This window comes from Hemicordylus capensis, chromosome 6, assembly GCF_027244095.1.
Source record: "Hemicordylus capensis ecotype Gifberg chromosome 6, rHemCap1.1.pri, whole genome shotgun sequence".
NCBI classification, from domain to species: Eukaryota; Metazoa; Chordata; class Lepidosauria; order Squamata; family Cordylidae; genus Hemicordylus; species Hemicordylus capensis.
The window spans coordinates 155,311,305-155,328,632 of NC_069662.1; the positions used below are offsets into that span (position 1 = coordinate 155,311,305).

Sequence of the window (17,328 nt, forward strand, 5' to 3'; positions counted from 1 at the left end):
ATGTGCCTCTTTCGCTTACACACCCTGTGTCTGGGAATGAACCTGCCCCTTTCCCATGAAAGCATAGCATCCCGCCAGGGGATGGAGCCTGGGGAAGAGGACAGCTTTCTTTTCCCTCTAGACTTCCTGGGGAGAGCCTGGGGAATTGGGAACTGGACTGGAGGTGCAGGTTGTGGAAGTTGGGGTGGCTGAGGGATAGATGGAGGATTCTGAGGGACAACAGATTGACACTGTTTAACTATGAATTCTCTCAGCCATTCTGCCACATCCAAAGGAAGTACTGGATTGAGGCCAGCAGGAGCCGCCGGGGAACTGCTAGGTGGCAGCTGAGGGAGAGCACTACTACCTGGAGTTGGATTGGGGTTGGGGGGTGAAGATGGAGGGCTTGTTACCTTGTCGTTGGACCCCGGTGCCAGAGCCTCAGACTGCAGCGGGGGCTGGATCGGGGGCTGGTAGGCTGGCCCCAGCTTGGGAAGCGAGGGCTCATCCATGATTGGCTGGACTGGCTCACATGGAGAATAAATCAGCATGGCTGAGATCGGCATGGGCTCTTCTCAGTAGCCCAGCTGCTCCTTCGGTAGCAGGAGGCGTGTCGGCGCCGGAGTTGCAGGAGCCGAAGGTGCAGGGAGGGCCAGAGTTGGCACGAATGGGCAACTGGGCTGTGCACTGCTTCCCAGGACCAGTGAAGCAGGAGTCACACCCTCAAGATTTCTCGCAGTGTCTCCCTGTGCTCCTCAAGAGGAGGTGGTAGGCGTCACAGGATCTGCTGTACACACACTGCCTGCACCAACAGCTGCTCGCTAAGCCTCAGAGAGGACAGAGATGCAGGCTGTTTTTAGCCTTTTGCGGCTTGGCTTTTTCCTTGAGGTGTTTCTTCTTTTGTAATGTCTTTTTGCCTGGCACGGGTTCCACTGCTGGCATCTCCACCATGGTGGAGGGGGCGGGAAGAAGTGCTGCAGAAGAGGCCAACCTGGGTCGAGCCAGGAGATCTGCAGAGCGATTGCATTGAAAATTGCCCCTGCCCTCCAATATGGGATCCTCCGAAAAGGATCCCTGAAGCATGTCCCTGGTATATGAGGGGTCCATTTAAAGAGAGGAATGAAAAACAAACTTTTTGAGAATAAATCCTATTAGCCAAATAGGAACTGAAAAGGGGAATTTGAAAATACTTGCAAAGATCCAACTTAGCACGGCTCCCTTCCCACCCTCGCACAATCTGGGAGTGGGGGAGGAGCGGAAAACCAGGAAGAAAGGAAGAAAGTAGGCCTCAGATCCACCAAAAAAATAAATAAATGCTGAGCTCTCTAGCTGGAGTTGTGTCATGGGCCAGACCTCTGAGTCAGAAGAATCAGAGGAGGAGCGGGAGGATTTGGTTGAGCGGGCGGGCTCAGAAGCACAGCAGGTGGATTTGGCTGTGAGAACAGACTCTGAAGCTGAGGTGGAACGGCAGTAGACAGGGGAATCTGATCAGCTGGCAGAGATGAGGGCTGAGGAGACTGATCAGGAGGAAGCTGGAATTTCACCTGTGTTAAAAAGACGTCTCAAGAGAAAGGCTCAGTGGGAGACACGCAGGCACAAGATCTCACGGGAGAGGGAATAGAAATGCTGAGTCAGGACAGCCTGATTGGCTACCGGTTATCTCGAGCCCTATACAATAGAACACCATGCAGTTGCTTGTGTGACAATGTCCTCTCATCTAATCTCTAAAATGTTTGTGTGTCTGTCTGTCTTCTGGTATAGTCAGTTTTGTAACTTTAGATAATAGAACTTGTAATTGATTTTCCCCCCCAGATTTTATAAATTCAGAATTTGTACTTTTCATATAATAAATATTTTAATCATTTTAGCTACCGTAACATTTTGACAATGCTTTTATTTAACCTTATATAACTATGGAAATGTTTTAATAAAAATGAGAAAATTAACTCTCCTCTTCTTAGGAAATGCTTAGATTAAAGTGGTGCTGAAGTTATTACTATGGCATTTCTTAGTGCAGGGACAGGTAAATTGTGTAATCCTGAGGACCATTTTTCAGATGGGCTTGAGCTGGTAAAGCGTTTTTTTATTGTTTGAAGAATTTTAATAAACCAAACAAGTTGTTAAAAAAAAAAAAAAAGAGCCCCTGGTGGCGCAGTGGTAAAACTGCCGCCCTGTAACCAGAAGGTTACAAGTTCGATCCTGACCAAGGGGCTCAAGGTTGACTCAGCCTCCCATCCTTCCGAGGTCAGTAAAATGAGTACCCAGAATGTTGGGGGGGCAATATGTTAAATCATTGTAAACCGCTTAGAGAGCTCCGGCTATAAAGCGGTATATAAATGTAAGTGCTATTGCTATTGCTATTGCTATATCAAGCAAGCGCTGTTCCTGAGAAGGTACTGTCAGCAATGTTGTCTACCGCAGACAGTGTTCCTTGTGCTTATAATTGTTCAACCTTTCTTGTTTCAGCCTGTCCTTGTTCTGTTCCTTCCTTGCTCCTTTATTTCAGTTATTGCTCAGATATCATAGAGGAGGGTACCTAGTTTAGTTTTGAGGGAACTTTATTTTGTTTCTACTACTTTATTTTTGAGAGTCATCCTTCACTTTCGTCCATGCAGCTAAGCTGCTACTTTCTTATCTACAGAATTTCTATCTTGACTCACAGAAGTGGACCTGGAGGGACCATAAATCCTGTCGGGTCAGCTGTGCCAACATATTTACAAGTTGCTACCTTGAACAAGATAGGAACAGAACTGGTGATTGGCACCTTCTGGCGCCGGAAGCTACAAAACAACTAGTTCCTGTCTGTTTTGAGCATGCCTGAAACACAACCCACTATTGAGGATGGCTTACGCTCTCTGGAGTGTGTGTATTAATTTAAGCCAGGGGTTCTCAACTTTGGGTCCACAGATGTTGGACTACAACACAGATCATCCTCAGTCACAGTTACCAAAGGCTATTGTGGCTGGGGATGATGGGTAGTCTAATCACATCTGGGGACCAAAAGTTGAGAACCTCTGGTTTAAGGGTTAATCATAAATACCACATAGAGAGCATTCTAGAAGACATTTGTCACATTCTGCAGCCTAGGGAGCACTGAAGCCCAGAGTAAAGGTTATTTTCAAAATTTGGCTACATTATATGTAATGTTAGAGTCATGGTCAGCAAGAAGAAAACAAACAAAAAACTCATATCTGAACAGCCTGGAAAATTTCTTAGTAAAGGAGCTATAAGAGAAATATGAGAATCTCAATAAAAAGTACAGTATAATACAACTTGAGCTATAGATTCAACTGGGCACTTTCCAGATTAACCCTTACCACAGTGTCACTACAGATCTGAAAAGTGTGCTTCCGTAATTCCTGTGTTGCAACACTGCAGTCCCTGCGCTGACAGCAAGGTGCTGTTCTCATTTCCGATGCCCTATTTAGGATCTTATTGCCACATTACAGTCTTATAACGTTGCATGTGCGGCGCAAATAAATAGCTGTATTTCTCTTGAAACCAAATTTCAAGATGTTGTGGAGTTTATGCAGGACTGCTCCCCCTGCTGGTGGCTTTGCGCAACAGCCTTTATTTATGGTTTCAATGCGCTCTGTCCAACGCCGAAGTATTTTACTGCTGTTGAGTGGGTAATCTGGAAAGCGCCCTGCTCCATCTTCACATGGGCATACCCATTCCTAATAAGGAATCTGCGTAAACCTACCCCACAAAACCACTGACAGGAAAGCATTCAAGTATGCCAATGAGAACATTCTTCTATATTTAGGCAGAATTATCTAGCTATACGAGCTATCTGAGTGGTAAGTTCTCCTTCACTGGAGGTTTTCCAATGAAAAAACAGCCATCTATCAGGGATGTTGCAGCAGTTTCCTACACTGAGCAGGGGGGTTGGACTAGAAGACCTCGAAGATCCCCTTCCAGCTCTAAAATCCTATGATGTTGCCTTAGTGCCAGCCCCACCTAATATAACAGTTTAAACTGAACTTCCTTCCTGCTTAACTGAGGCAAGAGAAGACATAAAGCAGTGCAGCCAGGGCTATAGAACCTTGCCTCTTTGCAGCTGCTACAGGGAAAACAGTTGTAACAAAGGTTGCAGGGCTGACCATAGACAACAATGGGGAGCACTTTCAAAAAGACAGGCTGAAGACTGCAATCCGAACCTCATCTCCAGATTCTTAAATCTGCACATCAGCTTGCGTCTATTTTATGTATTACTTCTGATCTCCCGCCCCTGCTGAAAATTTCAAGACGTTTTACAGCCACAGCCAGTATTGCAGTGGGAGATCTGCAAGGAGTAATCCCAAGAGCTAGAAACAATAAAGCCTAGAGGAATTGATTAACCCAGCATTTACTCCTTTTTCATTCCTTTTATAAGGAAAGAATTGTGCTTCCTGTCATGTGACAGGTCCTCATATATTGTTTTGTTTTGCTGTTTTCTGCCTGCAAACCTATTAAGTAAGGTAGGTTGCTAAGGGGCAACTCATTTCTGTTTTCTCCAAAGAGGGTAAAAATAGCTTACTAGAATCCAGAAAATCTCCCAGAAGGATGTCAAATACTTTAAAGATAAAACAGCATTCTTTCCCCCCTTTTCTCCTTTACTATCCAATCATTTGGGGGATAAGGCCTAAAGCTGGTTCTTTTCTCAGTTTCTCTCTCTCAGATCTGCAACACCTTTCTTATCAGCAGCATAGGTTAAATTGCCAGCTTTGGTTGCCTGCCTCACATCCCTTAAGGGTTCTTAAGTCTCCTTTCTGCCTTATGGTTAAACTGTTTTGTCATTGAACTTTCTGATCAACAATCCTGTCTTGAAAGGTTTTTCTTGGTCGACTTACCTGCAGTATATTCCCCTTCCCCCCCCCCCAAAGAAACTCACGACACTATTTACAGAAAGTAAAAAAGAAAAATTGTGGTCCTGATCCAAACTGCACACACCTGTAAGACAGCCAGGGTTGCATGCGAATATCTTCAGTTAGAAATGGCACATTCTTCTTTGCACGGAGATATCCACTGCAATCCTTTTTTCCATCAACTTTCTTGTTTGCTTAACCTTTTTGTTTTCTACACTGAAACTTTGTATATATGGTATGCATCCTGGAGACAGGGCTTTTAAAGTCTAACTGTAGGTGCTTCATTAACAGAGGCTACATATGCTTGGCCTCAGGTCACAGATTAGGCAGAGGAATAAAGTACCGTGGCTGTTTACACGATTCCCCATCCAAGTAGGGACACACTGATATATTACATTGATATACTAACTTTCATCATGGAACTCAAGGTGAGTTCCCAGGCAGTCTCCCATCCAGACACTGACCAAACCTAGACCTGCTTAGCTTCAGTGAGGCTGCATAATGTGCTCTCAACCCATGCCTGGTTAAAGTCTGCTTTGGTATGTTCACAGTTTTCCAACTAGGTTAGGGTGTTTGCTGAAAATACTAATGGTTTAGCATTTAAAGGGTACTTCAGCACACAAAGAAGGAGGCCACCTTCAAGAGTGTTTTATGTATGAGGCTTAAGTGGGTTTTTGTTTAAACACAGCCAGAACAGTCTATTAAAACACACACAACAAATTTCAAAAGAATAAGCTGATTTTATTGTATTGAACTCTTGCTGCTATTTTACTTTTGCAGTTTTGTTGTATATTTAATTAGTTTAACTGGCCAACTTCCAGACTAAGTTAGTCATGACTAAGCACTACAGAAATCAATGACAAACGTTAGTCATGGCTAACTAAATTCCCATTAATTTAAATGGAATGTAGTCACATGACTAGACCAGTCTGGATGTTGCCTATTGGATGGATGGACACACACACACACGAGTTCCATTCTCGGCTGACGCAACGGATAGCGAAACTGCGGATAATGATTGATTGAGTGAATGGCGGTTGTGGGGTTAGGTTCCTGGATGGCAAAAAAGCCCCCCCCCCGCAATGCTTTTAAAGGCAGATATAAGTGAAATAACATACCGTGCCATGCTCTCTAGGCATCCAGCTATCTAGCCATGCCCCCGAAACCCTGAATGTTTGTCAAATTTCCCCCAAAAAATCATGAAGGGATTTTTAACAGAAGAGCCACAAAATGCCACCTCTAAGCAAAATGGTGGCCAGAAATGACCCCAGAAGTCATTTCCAGATGACCCCAGAAGTCATGATTTGGGTCCAGGCCCTACACAGCTACTATTTAAAAAAACACAAAACATGCAGGCCACATGAGTTTACACTGCATTTTAACCTTAGTGAGATACTCCTGCAAACTTCTTTAGACAGACAGTACAAGCTTGTATCTATTTCCGAAAAAGCTGGAAATGCTACGATCTTTATGGGTGCATAACTGGAGCATCTGTGGGAGAGAGGGAAGTACCAGCAGACTCAGGGTAGCCCGCAGATAATATGTCAGTTTCACAAAAATCTGAATGAAAAGCCTACTCGGAATTGGGCCTTCTCTGTGGCTGCCCTGGGGCTCTAGAATGCACTCCCTGTTAAAATGTTCTCCATCTCTGGCTTTTTAAAAGAGGATTCTTGATGCACCTGTTTTCTCAGGCTTTTAATTAATTTTAAATGGCTTTATATCATAATTGTTTTAATCATGTTATGCTGTATTTATTTGTTGTATTTTAGCTAATGTTTGTTGTATTTTAGCTAAGGATGCACATGTTATGCAGTACAGGAAAACCTTGGTATTCGTGAGGGTTCCATTCCAGGCTATCGCTGCAGATACCAAATCCACGAACACCAGGTAATTGGGGCTATGGAATCACAGGGGTTAGGTCCCTAAGGGGTGGGGGCTGAAAAATGGCCAATAACCATGGGGGAAAGCATGGTAAAGTGCCCTACCATACTCCGCAGGTCCCCAGCAGTTCTGCAGTTCCCCCAAAAGTCAAAATATCAGCCATAAAACATCCTCCCCTCAATTTTTGTCAAGGTGAGCCACAAAATGGCTCCTACTCACAAAATAGTGGGCAGAAATGACCTCAGAGGTCATTTCAGCCCATGCCGAACCGTGGATACATGAAAAATAACCCTTTTTGCCATTTTTAATCACGTATGCTTAGGTTGGGTGCCAACTACCCAACCACAGATATGCAAAACCACAGGTGTCAGGTCCACAAATGCCAAGGTTTGCCTGTATATAAAAATGATAGATAGATAGATAGAAAGATAAGGAGGCACCCCTCCAGCTGCCCCAGTATAGAGCAAAACGTTTGCAGACTCAGAGAGCAGTTAACAGGCAGCCAGGTGGGTGGAGTTAATGGAACTCAGTGGTGAGGAAAGGAGGTTTTGAACCAAAAAAGGGGAGAATTTCTCAGTTGAAGGACTGAGATTGGGCACAGTCCTCAAGACACTCACAATCCCTTCTGCTTCTGAGGAGGAAAGGTGTCAAACTTTCACCATGCTCAGGCACCGGCTCAGGTAACACATGCATGCCAGGGATATAGTGCACACATTTTGTTGCGGGTCTATACTTGCACTACTCTATTATCAGCCCCACAAAATGGACATAGGAAACAAGACAGCCTTGCTGTGTGGGGGAAGCATGTACTTAGCTGGGTTCTGCACATCCCAGCTTTTAAGAAATTGCCGGCAGCATAAAAGTTCCTGCTGTCTCCATTAGACAGTACCCTGTTTCCAGCTGCACTTTTGTGCCAAAGTCAGAACCCTCAATCCCGATTCTGAGAGCTACTCCTGTGCAATGGATCATAGTCCTGAGCCTTGAGACTTCTGCTGCTCTTCCTTTTTTTACAGATTAGGAATGAATCCAGAGAGCAGACCTATTCAATCCATTTCCCCTCCAAATAAATTACACAGATTATTACGATCAGCAGGCATGCTGGCATCAGGTGGATTGAGAGTGCATTCAGTGAGAAATCTGATAAGCTCAGCTGCTTCTGTGTGCCTGTTTGTGGACTATATTTAACTCTTACTCAGCATTCTGTTCACACTCCCGCAAAGCCTTGTTCCCTGGATTCCAGTGCGAGGATGGGTGGCTGGAGGTAGCGCTTCAGTTCTCATTTAATTAAGCACTCCTCTTCTTAAGAGGGCAATGCCGCTCATTAGTGTTCTCTGGCAGCCTCTTTCCAAAGCATTTCATGAAGGAGAAAAGAAGGTTACCTACCAGTAAACAGAGTCCTCCTCCACGATCTCTGCCAGAACTACTGCCCATCATCATATTTGTGCATCTAGTCAATCCCTAGAATCTCCAGGTAAGGACGATCTTAGGCAGCAAGGCTCAGAAAGACCTCTCTCTGCTTGAGACCCTAAAGAGATGCTGCCAGTAGATACTACTGCACTAGATGACCCAACAGTCTGACTCGGTATAAGGCAGCATTACATGCAGCAAGCCAATAATAAATGTAGGCTGATGAACTGAGGAGGTTTCATAGTGTGGGCATGAGGGCAAGGGCCAAAGAGCTGGAAGAGGGTGAAAGAGCAGACTCAGACACAAGAGCAGCCCAAGGTACTGCAGCACCTGAGGAAGGCACCAAATACTGCCTTGCCCCATCAAATGCCCCCCATTGGGAGTCAGCCCCCTTTCAAAACTGACCCTTGCCAGCTTTGAAAGTGACACAGGGAGGAGGGAAGGTTGCCAGCAGCCTCCACTTCTTTCCCTATGATTCTTGCAAGCTTTGCAACAACTGTGAGGAGAGGCACTTCTTGCAATGCCTACGAGGATCAGCTTGGTCCCAAAGGGCTGCTCCAATGGTAGCAGAGGGCACTTTGCCACCCTGCTGATGCTCCAATAATCCACTGCCTGAAGCAACTGCTTTGCTGCACCTCGCAGAAGGACTACCCTTGGTCTGACACCATAATGAGTGCCCACTTGGAAACCACAGAATTATGAACAACTGGTACAAGCACCAGCTGCTAGTCGTGACTGATCTGCCAAGGGCATCCTTAGCAGCTTTAGTAACTGTTGCTAGATGTGAGCAGACACCACCTAAATGTGTTTTATAAGGGAACAGCCACGTTTCTGAGACTAGCCAAATGCAGAGCTCCAAACTGCTAAAGGCAATTTATTTCCTCTCTATACGAAACTTGTAGAGATTTCTCTGCTCCAGATCAACTTGGAAATGCTGCCTCTTTCCTTTTCATTCACAACAACAGAGATGTAAGCAAAGATCAAGAGGTGCTGGCGAGAGAACACGGTTGCAAGGCTACAACAACAAGCGAAGAAAAGGAAGAAAGAGAGCCTAAACTGAAGTACACAATGGAGTGGCTGAGCATTAAAAGGAAGTGGGGGGTGGGGTGGGAGAGAAAGCCTCCAGTCAAGACAACAGGCAGAGAAAATGAATAACTTCAGACAGGGCTGAAAAGGAAAATAAGTCCCAAAGATTATACTAAGGTAGACAAGGTTGTTTGTCCCCAATGCTCTGTGGAGCCTTCCAACGCACTGTGAAAGAACCACTTTAAGAACGTAAGTTATCGTTAAAAGGGAGGGAAAACCCAGCTGAGCCTACAGTGATCAATAAAAGGAGGAGAGAGACAGCCATTTTGTCTCCATCTTTTATTTGCTGTCTATGGAGAAATTCTCAAAAATAGCATGTGAGGAGAATGGGTCTATCTCCAGTCCTTTGCTCTTGGTTTCTCTCTTTCTCCGGCACTTAAAATGAAACCCCTAAATGTCAGACACCCCCCTTCAAAGGAATAGCATTAGCCTGCAGAAGGTACAAATCCTCCTGTGTCATCAAACCTTTCCTGCAATGCACCTTTGTGACGACTGTCAGCCAAGTGAGAGCAAAAGGGAAATGAAGCAAAATTATCTTAATAATTAATCCTAACCTTCCTCATTCATACAAAAATATGCTTTTTAACAGAAGTTGTTCAAGAGCAGAAACCTCCTTACACAACCTTCTTTTAAAATCATTTCTGCTACACTGTGTAGGCGGTGTTATTGTCAGTCAGTAAAGCCGTCACAGCTGAAAGGTAGACATAGGCAAGAGAGGAGGAGAGGAAGGGGGAACCCCAATGGGTCAAGCAAAACAACAGCCAACACGATACAGCTTCAGCAGGAAACCTCCGAACAACTTCAGGATTTTCTATGTTTTCCAGAGAGAAACCACAGGTGTAAGCAAGTTGATGTACTGAAAGCAACATTCTTTACTATGATAAAACATATTCAAGTCAGCATTAGGACATTAATAAATGCTAACAGCTGTTCCAAGGCTGCACAGCCTGAACAGGTGTCACTGGCACCACCCAACTACTAATATTTATATATCACTTTTCAACAGTTTAACCTAGAAAAACATGGTTTACATAGAAAAATAAATAATAAATAAGATGGCTGCCTATCTCAAAAGAGCTCACGATCTAAAAAAGAAATACAAGGTAGTAGGGATCAGTGTTCCCTCTAACAGGGATTCCCAGATGTTGTCGACCACAACTCCCAAAATCCCCACGCAAAAGCCATTGCAGCTGGAGATTCTGGGAGTTGTAGTCAACAACATCTGGGAATCCCTGTTAGCAAGAACTCTAGTAGGGATGTGTATGAACTGGTTCGCTGGTCCTTTTATGGACTGCCGAACTGGTTCAGATGAACCGGCATTCAGCCGGTTTGGCGGGGGGGGTTACCCTTAAGGAGCGGGGAGGGTGCTCACCCCACTGCTGCGTTTCCCTGCCAGCGCTGTCATAAAAACTGCTGGTGCAGGGCGGCAGCATCGTGACCTGCAACACAAAGGCCCAGAAGAGCATCAGTTGTGTTCTCGTTCAATGTCACTCTCCATTCGCATAGGTCAATGGTGAGGCCCAATACAACTGGTCAGTTCTCTACACAAACCAACTATTCACCCTTGAACATAACCTAGAATCTTCTACAATGCTCAGTGGTTCTTTGGCAGAGAAGCTGATACAGAAAGTGTTCCATAAGCATAAAAAGCCATAGCCTAGAGTAATCTAGGTAGGCTTCGTCTTACTACCCCCATCAGGAGTTTCCCTTTCAAGTTGAAGAGTCTGACTCTTATGTGCTTCCTCCTGTCTTTTGTGTCTTCCAAAGCAGATTTCCCACAGAGGATGCCAATGTGTGCCTTTAAAGCAGCTATTGTTAAAAATATCCACTCTAATACCAACAACATATTTACCTCTTTGTAATCTCATCAACTGTGACACTGTATAATTACAGATTGCTCAAAAGCTTCATCTACCCACTCAGTCTTGGAATGAAAAACAGCCACGACAGAAATCAGAACCAGGAAAAATCTCAACCATGAATTTGAGAATGGTTTTCTTATAATCTTTTGTTGGTATTGTTGTTTTTAAAAATTACATTATGACAGTACTAATTCATCTTGCAATACCAGCAGAGCAGAGGACCTTAAGAAGTCTATGATCTTGCTCGCGTAAATTGGTATGCCCATTTTTCTAATAAGTCTGTGGGCAGTCTTTGGACATCTTTGGACATCTGTTGGGCATCTGTTTCACTGCTTAGCAATTGCTTTAGTTGGTTCATACCCTTGTACTCACAGATCTATAAAAACAAAAGTCAATTACCAATGTTCCATCACCCACTAACATGACCAGGGAAGAAACCACAGAATGGAGCTACTGTATACAGATGAAGAGACAGGCTCAATTCTCAAGGTAGAGACATGAGGGTTATTGGGGTCAAGAGTAGGTGTATCCCCCCCTTCACACACACACACACACACACACACACACACACACCACATATCAGGCAGAAGAGCCTGTTATAGGGTTGGTTGGTTGGCTCATTAATCAATTTTATGTGGGCCTGGCATCAGAGACTGAGGAAATTGAGCACTGTTTTGTGGCACTGGGCCATCAAAAATACCATGACTGAGCCCTGAGACCTTGATTATTAGTGCCCAGGTTTTTGGCAGCAGCACAACTCTTGCAGTAAAGATAGCCACTCCAATACTATGCTCTCTCACCCTCCCATCCATAAACGGACTTCTTTCAGAGGTCCCCGTATCATCTGGATGAAATTCATTTACACATGAGTGAGCAGGAAGAGACAACCTCAGAGCACATCACTCAGCTGAGCAATCCTGCTCCATATCTTCCAGATGTTCTCTGCAACTGGAAATACATTTCCTCCAGAGGTCCCACAATGGCACAGGGGCTTCTGAAGGAAGCCCATTCACAGGTCCGGAGAGTGCCTGCAAGGCCCCGTTAGCCTAAGTGGTAGCATGACGGCGGGAGCAACATGCTACCACTTAGGTAAGCTCCATTGTGGCAGCTGTCATTGTGGCAGCTGTCTTTTGGGGGAAAACAAACAATGCAATGTGCCTGACATGTGGCAGTATGACTGTGAGCAGGGCACACTGAATTGTTTAAAAAAAGGAAAGATGGCAACCACCAGCACTGCTACTCCAAAGTGCTCTGGACAACTCCAAGCCCCACCACCTAAGTAAGCACCCACATAGGTTTGTGGAGGCTTATCGGAACAATGGGGCAGCTGTGTCGGTAGCCACCATCTTAAAAACAACCACCACAGTGCAAAGCACTCTGTGTAACAGTCATGCTGCAATATGACTGACAAATTGCCTTGTTGTTGTTGTTGTTGTTGTTTTAAAGATGGCCATTGTCAGCATGGCTGCCTCCAAGGGATCTGCAGCAGAACTTACCTCGGTGGTTCTGTCTATGTGCTACCTAGTTACTTTTATTATTAATTTGTTACATTTTTATTTTGTCCAATTGACAGTCTCTAGCTGGTTCACAGTAATTAAAATAAACAATTAATGAAAGCTAAAACCAGTTAAAATGATTAAACAAATAAGCTTGGGAACACAACAAGGCACTTGGCTGAGACCGCCTGGAACCTGGAGGTGGCTCTGGAGGTGGCCCTGGTTTCATGTGATCTGAGGAGCAAGCACGGGTCTACTTCCTTCCTGGAAGCAGCAGCTGGAGAGGGGAGTGCCCACCACATCCTATAAAACAGATTAGCCCTATGGAAGGAGATAAGGTGAGAACAGAGAAGTCAGGGACAGAGACAAGAAGGTGCTTTCTGGCCTGCAAGGAAGAGTTTTGGTTTTGCCTATTTATAGTCACTCCGTTTATTTTTATGTAGCTAGTTTGTTTTACTGAGGAAGCATAATAAAAAGCAGACTACTGCAGCTGCTTGGTAATTTGACTGATTCTGAGTCCGGCATAACTGCAGATTGTTTCCCATCTGCCTTTCCTCTCCTGGTCCTTTGCAACCTAAAATATTCTGTAAAAACTGCAATAAAATTACACACCTGCACTGCAAATACTTGCATTTCTGGACAGTTTGATAATGAAATCCTAAAGCCACAGAAGACACTAACATACAGCACTGTTTATTTTTGTTTATTAGTGTATTATCAGTTTAGCTCTAAGCAGAACACTCTGTTTAATATATCTGGAGGCGAGATAAATTTGAAATGTGAATCATCTGTAAATCATCTGTAAATGCTCCTGGCCTATGGAATGCACTTCCAGCCGATATCCGTAATTTAGGCTCATTCTTGGCCTTTTAAAGAGCCCTAAAAACTTACTTGTTTGGCCTGGCCCTCCAAGGTTTTTAAATTGTTTTTAAGTATTTTAATTGGTTTTAAATGGCTCTGAATTGTTTTAAAATTGTTTTTACATTGTTTTAAGCAGTGTGTTTTTAAAGGGGTGTTTTTATTTATTTTTTTAATTTGTTGTGCACCATCCAGAGCTGTTGGATGGGGCGGTCTAGAAATGTCATAAATAAATAAATAAATAAATAAATAAATCATGAGTTTCCATAAACCATCTCACAGCTCTGACAAGTTATCCGCTTTCCCCTGAACTATCATGGACATATGGAAGAAGGCTCCCCCAAAATAAATAAAAGTATCTTTTAAAAACTAATCAGGAAAGGGAAAGAAAACATCAAAAATAGTCACCAGAAAGAGAGTTCTGGCTAGTTTTTATATATTCTCCTGGGGGAATATATGCATATAGCAAGAAGTGCATACCAAGACTAGCTTTTGAGAAGAAATCTCTCATCTGTCCAAGATATAATCACTCTTCTTTAGTTCATGAAACTAAGGATACTCCCAAGCCTGGAGCAAAGCTTGCCACATTTTCTGATACATTTTAATAACATTATCCTGGTTTTCCAGGATAGTTTTGACCATGGATAATGAGGCAGGAAAAACTCACCTTGTGATGACTCTTCTACCTCAAAAGGGATCATGTCAAATCAGACCTATGTTCAGAAGAAACAAGAAATTATCCAGAGAATTTGTCTGGAGGCAAAAATTTGCTGCACTCACCAAAGCATTGGACAGTGTTGGGTTATGATAACCATCAGATATTTTTGCATTAGAAGTGGAAATACATTTCACTCACCGGTGAGTAAAGAAGCAGGGATGGAGCCTGAAGCTTACAGCTGTATTCTGAGGAGCTATAAACTGGTAGGCACTAACAGGCTTTTAGACTGCTTTAAAAAAAAAATAGTAGTGCTTTTCAAATTTGACAGCTGGAAGGATTCCTCAAGGGAATCTAGTCTGACCTAATGCTGAGGATTAGTTATGCACCATGGCTCAACAATCCCCAATGGATCCACCGATGTAACAATATGCCTTATGATCAAGGCAAATTCAGATGTATCGCAAGCAGAGTGGACACAGCCTGCCCCTATGCCTGAAGTGCCTGTTGGGCGGGGGAAGCAATTAAGCTTTGTCAAAATGACAGAAACAACTCTGGGTTGTATTGAAGGGTTCAAACTCCAAACAATCCTCACATATTCCTTTAGTTTTGTTCACCATTTTAAGAGTCTTTTAAAGAAGCCTACGGAGGCAACATGCTTGTGCTATTTGTGTTCACATTGCTGTATAGTGTCCAGGGCTGAGCGGAAAAGGGGGACCCCCAACCTGGGGTGGAAGAAAGGTTTTTCAAATGGTTTTGTGCAGTGTGGGATGACCAATTGGTGGTGACTACAACAATATTTATATACCAGCAATGGCAGCATGCACTTTTGCTGTTTGTTTCAAATGTTTTGCCTTCCTCTTTCACCACTTTCCCTTTTTTAAGACCAGTGGAGCTCTTCTTTGTAGATGTCCACTGAGTCACCTTTTCTTTTCTTTTTTGTACCCAGAATGGCCTCTGGAACAACACTACTCATGATATAGCATTTTCCCAGGAGCCATCCTGGATACAAGTGATGGAGTCTGCTACCAGGCAGCTAGTCACTGAGAAGAGCTTCGCTGCTCTTAAACATGTTTTGAGGATAAAACATTAAAAATAAACTGTAGCTGCCACTACCAATCAGTAAGTCTCCCGGAAACCTTTCAACGCACTCTAACCCTGAAAAATCCACTAAATAGCCCCCTCCCAATTTGCTATCTGTGAACATGGCAAGCAAATTCCAGAAGATCATTTTGTCTCAGCCCTAGGTCCAAAGTAAGAGCCCATGCATCTCTGCTGGGCTGTGTGCATGCTCTCCCCACATCAGGAGCTCACTGAGACCCCATAGGAAGCTGCTTTATATCGAGTCAGACCCGTGGTCCATCTAGCTCAGTATTGCCCACACTGATTGGCAGCAGCTCTCCAAGGTTTCAAACAGGAGTCTTTCCTAGCCCTATCTGGAGATGCCAGGGGTTGAATGCAAAGCTACAGCCCCATCCCCATGGGGAGAGAGCATAGGTCCCACTTCAGGTATTATACAGGAGCACCAAAGAAGGAAGGGTGGTCTCCCTTATACTACTTCTTTCCCCCATTCATTGAGTATTTGAAGCAGTTCTCAAATCCAGACCTTAGTTCAAGATAAAGCCCCTCTCTAAATCTAGGCGAAGACCTGCTACAAGTGTGCTATCAGCCATAACTGATACCCATAAAATTTACCCCGCCATAAATTTCTACCCACCTAGGAAGAAGAATACAGAAAATGTGGAAATAAATCAAATCCTTTTGCTAAAATGTGTAAAGCGAGGGAAAGAATAGCTCAAGTCAGAGATATGTTTACATTGGCAGAAACAGCTAAAACCCATATGATTTTTTTTCATTGGTATACTGAGTTCATTATCTCTGAAAGATTAGCAGTGTGTGGAACTTCTCATAAATGATCAACAAAACAGTGAATTTTAGAACTGACATAGGGACACCAGCTGCTAATGCAATGTCTTAAAAAACTTCCAGCATCCAAATAGTTAGGAATGAACCCTGGAAAAGACTGCCAGAGCCTCGTAACTGGAATCTTGTTGGGTAAATGTAATCTGAATTGTACATGTAAAGACAAGGAAGCTCAGCTGGAATCCCAGGTAGCAAATGTTGATGCACTAGCTGTACCAAGTCTAAGGGCCGTAACTAATTTAAATTTGGTACAAAGAATTAATGTAATAGAAAAATACCCAGAAGATCAGTGGGAAGCTGAAGCATATTTCAAATATGTATTTCAAGGCTGGGGTTGCTTAGCAGAGTAGTACAGCACTTCATAAATATAAACCCACAGGTATCAACTATAATTCATGCACCGTGGCAGGTTCCAGTGGTACCAAAGGATAACATTCAAAAGAAACTGAATTCTACACTAAACTGAAACAAAAGGTGGGAAAATCTACCGGATCAATACAATAGATGTGGATGAGCTAGGAAGACACTAGAAAATAATATGTTTAGACTCAAGAGAACAGAATTGCTTAGACTCCATTCTAAGGGAACATTTTCAGTTGTCTGGTGTAGAGGGGGAAAAAAGCCATAAGTGAGGTAGCAAGAGCAGGACCATTTACAGTTCTTGAAGCCAGTAGTGGATTTTGGAAGGTACCTAGATCAGAAACGTTTCAGGCTATAGAGCAGCCCTTCTGTGACGCATTGTGAGACAGTCACCGCAAGCTGGATGTGGGGTGGGGCAAAAGAGGAAGTGGTGGCAAAATAAAAAAGTGAGAGGGGGCACAGAAGGGGGGAAAGTGGATTGTGGGTGAGCTGTGTCCCATATTAATTTCTGAAACAGAAATAGGGGGGTAGGGGCAAGCCATTTGCCCCCTTGCCCTCCCCCCCACACACCATGGGCACCATGCTATCATCCACTGCTGACACTCTTCTTCGCCCTGCTGGGGCACCTCTTCTTCCCCCCAGACTTCAACTAATAACACATTTGTTGTCACTGCCTGGCTTGGTGGCACAGTCTGAGAGTTGGACATTTATATTTATCTGCTTGAAAAAGACATTATTTTCAAAATGGAGGAACACCAGGTCACCGTTGTGGATATAGTTGTGTGTGTAATGTGATTTCATCGTGATTGTACATGACATTTTATCAGCTTTGCTTTGATGGTATTACACTTGGAGAATTATAGTTATATGACTGTCTTTATACAATCTGTTACATATTTGTATAGTTAGTTGGATCTGTATTATTGTTGACAGTCTCATGGGTTCCCACTGTTACCACGGCACCATGGCCTAGG

General features: G+C 43.8%; 1 long non-coding RNA gene across 1 annotated transcript in view; it reads right to left on the reverse strand.

Moving 5' to 3' along the window:
- The window catches only part of LOC128330472 (uncharacterized), a 138,869-nt gene that overhangs the window by 76,656 nt on the left and 44,885 nt on the right, over nucleotides 1-17,328 (reverse strand). The window contains exon 3 of the long non-coding RNA XR_008310113.1: nucleotides 14,084-14,129. This is a non-coding gene — a long non-coding RNA (uncharacterized LOC128330472). The remainder of the gene's footprint in view (nucleotides 1-14,083; nucleotides 14,130-17,328) is intronic.